Source organism: Mesocricetus auratus, unplaced genomic scaffold, assembly GCF_017639785.1.
Source record: "Mesocricetus auratus isolate SY011 unplaced genomic scaffold, BCM_Maur_2.0 contig_12406_pilon_obj, whole genome shotgun sequence".
NCBI classification, from domain to species: Eukaryota; Metazoa; Chordata; class Mammalia; order Rodentia; family Cricetidae; genus Mesocricetus; species Mesocricetus auratus.
The window spans coordinates 26,173-33,226 of NW_024431287.1; the positions used below are offsets into that span (position 1 = coordinate 26,173).

The window sequence follows — 7,054 nt, forward strand, 5'->3', positions numbered from 1 at the left end:
CGATACAACACTGTCTGAGAATATACACGTGTAAATTATTGAAAATTAATGATACAACACTGTCTGAGAATCTACACATATAACTAGTTGAAAATTAATGAGACAGCACAGTCTGAGAATCTCCAAGTGTAACTTTTTGAAAAATAACGATACAACACTTTGTGAGAAACTACACATGTATCTTATTGAAAAGTAACGATACAAGCCTGTGTTTGAATCTATATGCATAACTTCTTGAAAATAAAGCATAAAATACTCTCTGAGAACCTACACGTGTAACTTCTTGATATCTAATGATACAACACAGGGTGAGAAACTGCATGTTTAACTTCTTGAAAACTAATGATACAACACAGTGTGAGAAACTTCATGAGTAACGTCTTGAAATCAAATGGTACAAATCTGCCTGTACATCTATATGCTTATCTTATTGATAACAAAGCAAAAATCTCTTTGTAGGAAACTATGTGAGTAACACCTTGAAAACAAACCATACAACATGCTGTGAGAATCTTTCTTCGTAACTTATTGAAAAATTACAATACAACATAGTGAGAGAATCTATATGTGCAACTCCTTAAAAACAAACGATACAACACTGTCTGAGAATCTACACATGTATCTTATTGAAAAGTAACGAATCAACACTGTCTGAGAATCTACACATGTATCTTATTGAAAATAAACGATACAACATTGTGTGAGAATCAACACATATAACTTATTGAATATTAAGGAACGAACACTGTTTGAGAATCCACACAAATAACTTATTGAAAACTAACTATACAACACTGAGTGAGAATCTATATATGTAAGTACTTGAAAACTAATGATACAACACGTGTTGAGACTCTCCACGTGTAACTTATAAAAACTAATATCACAAAACTCCGTGAGAAACTACATGTGTAACTTCTTGAAAACTAACAATACAACACTGTGAGAGAATCTACATGTGCAACTTCTAACAAACAAACGATACAACACTGGGTGAGTGTCTATGTGCTTATCTTCTTGAAAACTAACGATACAGCACTGTGTGAGAATCTATCTATGTAACGTTTTGAAATCTAACGATACAGCTCTGAGTTCTAAACTGAATGCATAACTTCTTAAAACAAACGGATAACTCTGTGTGAGAAACCACATTAGTAACTTCTGGAAAACTAACGATACAACATTGTCTGAGAATCTACACGATTAAATTTTGAAAATTAAAGATACAAAAATGCCTGAGAATGTACACGTGTAACATATTGAAAACTAATGACATAACTCTGTGTGAGAATCTATAAGCGTAACTTCTTGAAAACTAATGATACAACACTGTCTTGAGAATCTACACGTGTAACTTCTTGAAAACTAACGATACAACACTGTGAGAGAATCCACATGTGTAACTTCTTACAAACAAATGATAAAACACTGTGTGAGTATATGTGCGTAACTTCTTGAAAACTAATGATACAGTACTGTATGAGAATCTATCTATGTAACGTTTTGAAATCTAACGATACAGCTCTGAGTTTTAAACTGAATGTATAACTTCTATAAAACTAACGAATAACTCTGTGTGAGAAAAAACATTAATAACTTCTGGAAAACTAAGGATACAACACTGTCTGAGAATCTACACGTGTAACTTTTTGAACATTAAAGATACAACACTGTCTGAGAAGCTACACGTGTAACGTATTGAAAACTAATGACACAACACTGTGTGAAAATCTATAAGCATAACTTCTTGCAAACTAACGATACAAAACTGAGTGAGAATCGAAATACATAAGTTCTTGAAAACTAACGATACAACTCAGTGTTATCATCTCCACGTGTAACTTATAAAAAGTAATGACACAACAGTTTGAGAAACTATATGTGTAACATCTTGAAAACTAAAGATACAAAACTGAGAAAATCTACATCTTCAACTTCTTAAAAACAATCTTTACAACAATGTGTGGGTATCTATGTGCATAACGTCTTTAAAAATAAAGATACAGCACTGTGTGAGAATCTATATACATAAATTCTTGAAATCTAACGATACAACTCTGAGCTCTAAACTGAATGCATTACGTCTTGAAAATTAACGATATAACACTGTGTGAGAATATACAGGTTATAACGTATTGAAAATTAACGATACACCACTGTCTGAGAATCTACACGTGTAACTTATTTAAAACTAATGATACATCACTGTGTGAGAAACTATATGTGTAACTACTTGAAAACTAACGATATAACACTGTGTGAGAAACTACATGTGTATCTACTTGAAATCTAATGATAAAACACTGTGTGAGAATCCACATGTGTAACTTATCGAAAACAATCTATACAACCCTTAGTGAGAGTCTATATAGGTAAGTTCTTGAAAACTAACGATACAACACACTGTGAAAATCTCCACGTGTAAATGCTAGTATGATGTTAAATACAGTAGTTGTCATATTGGTGATTATGAGATATGTCATAATCTAATGAGTCGAAATCATTAATTTTAGTTAAACTAATCACCAGTTATTCAGTCCATTCGAGGCCTTTTTGTTTTCGTTCATAGGCCAAACCCAGTGCTAGAATAGATAGAAATATTGTAGAGATAATTAGAGTTGTTTTAAGGTTTGTAGATTGTATGGCTCAAGGTAGGGGGAGGAGGAGAGCAATTTCTAAGTCAAATAAAAGAAATGTAATAGCTACAAGAAAAAATTTTATAGAGAAAGGGAGTCGAGCTGAGCTTATGGGGTCAAAACCACATTCATAGGGACTTGCTTTTTCTGCATATACATTAAGTTGGGGAAGCCAGAAGGCAACTAGAATTAAAATTAATGAGAGTATTATGTTGATTGAAACTGCTAGGATTAAGTTAATTACTTTCTTCCAAATTATAGTTGGACCTAGTTGATTGGAAGTCAACTGTACTAAATATACTAAGAAAGTACGACCCTCATCAATAGATAGAAACGTAGAGGAATAGTCATACGACATCTACAAAGTGTCAGTATCAAGCTGCTGCTTCAAAGCCGAAATGGTGTTTTGATGTAAAGTGATATTTTAGTTGACGTAAAAGGCATACTATAAGGAATGTAGATCCAATAGTTACATGGAGGCCATGAAAGCCTGTTGCTATAAAGAATGTTGACCCATAGATGCCGTCTGAGATAGAAAAAGAAGTCTCTAGATATTTTGACGCTTGAAGGGCTGTAAAGTACACCCCTAAGCTGATAGTAATTAGTAAAGCTTGATTTATATTATTTCGTTTACCTTCTATAAGGCTATGATGAGCTCATGTAATTGAGACACCAGATGCTAAAAGTACAGATGTGTTAAGTAAGGGTACTTCAAGTGGATTAAGTGGAATAATTCCTGTAGGTGGTCAGCAGCCTCCTAGGTCGTGGGTAGGAACTAAGCTAGAGTGATAAAAGGCTCAGAAGAAACCAGCGAAAAAGAAGACTTCTGAGACAATAAAGAGAATTATGCCATATCGAAGGCCTTTTTGGACGATGGGTGTATGGTGGCCTTGGTAGGTACCTTCACGAACGATATCTCGTCATCATTGGTATATTGTTAGTATATTAGTTAAGAGGCCTAGATAAAGAAGTGTAAGAGTGTTATAATGGAATCATATTGCTAATCCTGAGGTAAGAAGGAGGGCAGAGAGTGCTCCTGTGAGAGGTCATGAGCTAGGGTTAACTATATGATGGGCATGGGTTTGGTGGGTCATTAAGTATTATCGTGTAAATATAAGCTTACTAATAGGGTAAACATATATGCTTGAATTAGGGCTACAGCAAATTCTAGAATAGTTAGGAGTACAAGAATGATAAATGTAATTATAGCTGTTGGGGGACTGATAGAGGTTAAAACTAGGGTTGCCCCTCCGATAAGATGTATGAGTAAATGTCCTGCAGTAATATTGGCTGTTAGTCGAACTGCAAGGGCTATGGGTTGAATAAATAGGCTGATTGTTTCAATAATAATGAGTATAGGAATAAGAGGAATAGGTGTTCCTTGCGGTAGGAAATGGGCTAATGTGCTTTTTATTTTGTGGCGAAATCCGAGGAAAACTGTTCCTGCTCATAGTGGAATTGCTATTCCTAGATTTATTGATAGTTGGGTTGTTGGGGTAAAGGTATGGGGTAGTAAGCCCAAGAGGTTTGTTGAGCCAATAAAGATAATTAGGGAGACTAGTATTAGGCATCAAGTCTGTCCTTTTGGCGAATGAATTGATATTATTTGTTTGGTAATTATTTTAACTACTCATTGTTGAAATGTATGGAAGCGGTTGCTTAAGAGACGGTTAGAAGATGTTAGTATTATGGATGGGAGTATAATAATAATAATTACAACAGGTAGACCTATTATTGTAGGGGTAATGAAAGAGGCGAAAAGATTTTCGTTCATTTTAGTTCTCAAGGGTTACTTAGTTTAAGGGTTTTAAGATATTTGTTTGATGGTTTATTGGGAAAGTTCTGTAAAGAAATTTTTAACTGAATTAGGATGAATAGTGTGATTGTAGAAGTTAGAACAGTAGTAAATCATGTAGATGTATCTAGTTGTGGCATTTCACCATGGAGACTAGAAGTCTCTAATTTTAACTTAAAAGGTTAACGCTCTGAGCTTCATAGTGATTTAGACTATTGATACGGATCAGTTTTCAAAGTATTTAAGAGGGACTAATTCTAAAACAATAGGTATAAAGCTATGATTAGACCCACAGATTTCTGAACACTGACCGTAGAATAACCCTGGTCGATTTGATGAAATAGTAGCTTGATTTAGTCGTCCAGGAATTGCATCTGTTTTTAACCCAAGAGATGGAATAGCTCATGAATGAAGAAGGTCTTCAGATGAGATTAGTATGCGAATCGGTAGTTCTATGGGGAGAACAACTCGATTGTCAACTTCTAATAGTCGAAGTTCTCCTGGTTTCAGGTCCGTTGTGGGGATTATATATGAGTCAAAGCATAGGTCTTCATAGTCTGTATACTCATAACTTCAGTATCACTGATGTCCTATAGTTTTCACTGTCAGCACTGGATTGTTAATTTCGTCTATTATATATAAAATTCGCAGAGATGGTAGAGCAATAAGGATGAGAATTACTGCAGGTAGAATAGTTCAGATTGTTTCTACTTCTTGGGCATCTATTGTACTTGTATGAGTTAATTTAGTAGTTAGTATAAGTGTGATGATATATAGGACAAGAGAGCTGATAAGAAAGACGATTATTAATGTGTGATCATGAAAGTTTATTAACTCTTCTATAATAGGTGATGTGGCGTCTTGTAGGCCTAATTGAGAAGGGTAAGCCATATAAGATATATAGAGATTAGTCTATAATTTAACTTTGACAAAGTTATGTAATGATTTTACTAATATTTCATTGAGAGAGACATAGAGGTTATGGAGTTGGCTTGAAACCAATTTTAGGGGGTTCGAGTCCTTCCTTTCTCATTTATTTTACTTTAACGAAAGTAGGCTCTTCAAATGTGTGGTGAGGAGGAGGACAACCGTGAAGCCACTCTAAGTTAGTTGAAGAGTAGTCTACTGTGAGAACTTCTCGCTTAGAAGCGAAAGCTTCTCAGATCATAAAGATTATTATAACCACGGCTGTTAATGAAATAAAAGATCCTATTGATGATACAGTGTTTCATGTAGTATAAGCATCTGGATAATCAGAATAGCGTCGTGGTATTCCTGCCAGTCCTAAGAAATGTTGAGGGAAGAATGTTATGTTTACCCCAACAAATATGATAATAAAATGGGCTTTTGCTCATGGGTCATGTAGAGTGTAGACTGAGAATAAAGGAAATCACTGAACAAAACCCGCTATAATACCAAAGACAGCTCCTATTGATAGAACATAATGGAAGTGGGCAACTACATAATAAGTATCATGTAATACAATATCTAAGGATGAGTTTGATAAGACAATGCCTGTTAGACCTCCCACTGTGAATAAGAACATAAAACCTAAAGCTCATAATATAGCTGGTGATCATTTAATGTTACCTCTGTGGAGCGTTGCTAGTCAGCTAAATACTTTTACTCCAGTTGGGATTGCAATAATTATAGTGGCTGATGTAAAATAGGCTCGTGTGTCTACGTCAAGTCCTACTGTAAATATATGATGAGCTCAAACAATAAAGCCCAGGAATCCAATTGATATTATTGCTCATACTATACCTATATAGCCAAAAGGTTCTTTTTTTCCGGAGTAATAAGTAACAATGTGTGAAATAATTCCGAAGCCCGGTAGGATTAAGATGTATACTTCTGGATGACCAAAGAATCAAAATAGGTGTTGGTATAGAATTGGATCTCCTCCTCCGGCAGGATCGAAGAAAGTTGTATTTAAATTACGATCTGTAAGTAGCATTGTAATTCCAGCAGCTAGGACAGGTAGAGATAATAATAGTAAAACAGCTGTGATTAATACTGATCAGACAAATAGGGGGGTTTGATACTGTGTTATGGCTGGGGGGTTTTATGTTAATAATTGTAGTAATAAAATTGATAGCCCCTAAAATTGAAGATACTCCAGCCAAATGGAGTGAAAAGATAGTAAGATCTACGGATGCTCCAGCATGTGCTAAGTTTCCTGCTAGTGGGGGGTAGACTGTTCAACCAGTTCCAGCTCCCGCTTCGACTATAGATGATGCTAATAAAAGAAGGAATGAGGGGGGTAGAAGTCAGAAACTTATGTTATTTATTCGAGGGAATGCCATATCAGGGGCTCCAATTATTAGTGGTACAAGTCAGTTTCCAAATCCCCCAATTATTATTGGTATAACCATAAAGAAGATTATAACAAATGCATGAGCTGTTACAACTACATTATAGATTTGATCATCACCTAGTAAAGCCCCAGGTTGACCAAGCTCTGCTCGAATTAAGATGCTAAGAGCAGTGCCCACTATACCTGCTCAGGCCCCAAATATTAAATACAGTGTTCCAATATCTTTATGATTAGTTGAAAATAACCAGCGATTAATGAACATAGGTAGAATGGCTGAGCATAGCATTAGACTGTAAATCTAAGCAC

General features: G+C 35.0%; 1 pseudogene; it reads right to left on the bottom strand.

The window, feature by feature from the left end:
• Positions 1-3,728: 3,728 nt before the first annotated feature.
• Positions 3,729-4,807, bottom strand: LOC121138193 (annotated as a pseudogene).
• Between the last annotated feature and the right edge of the window lie 2,247 nt (positions 4,808-7,054).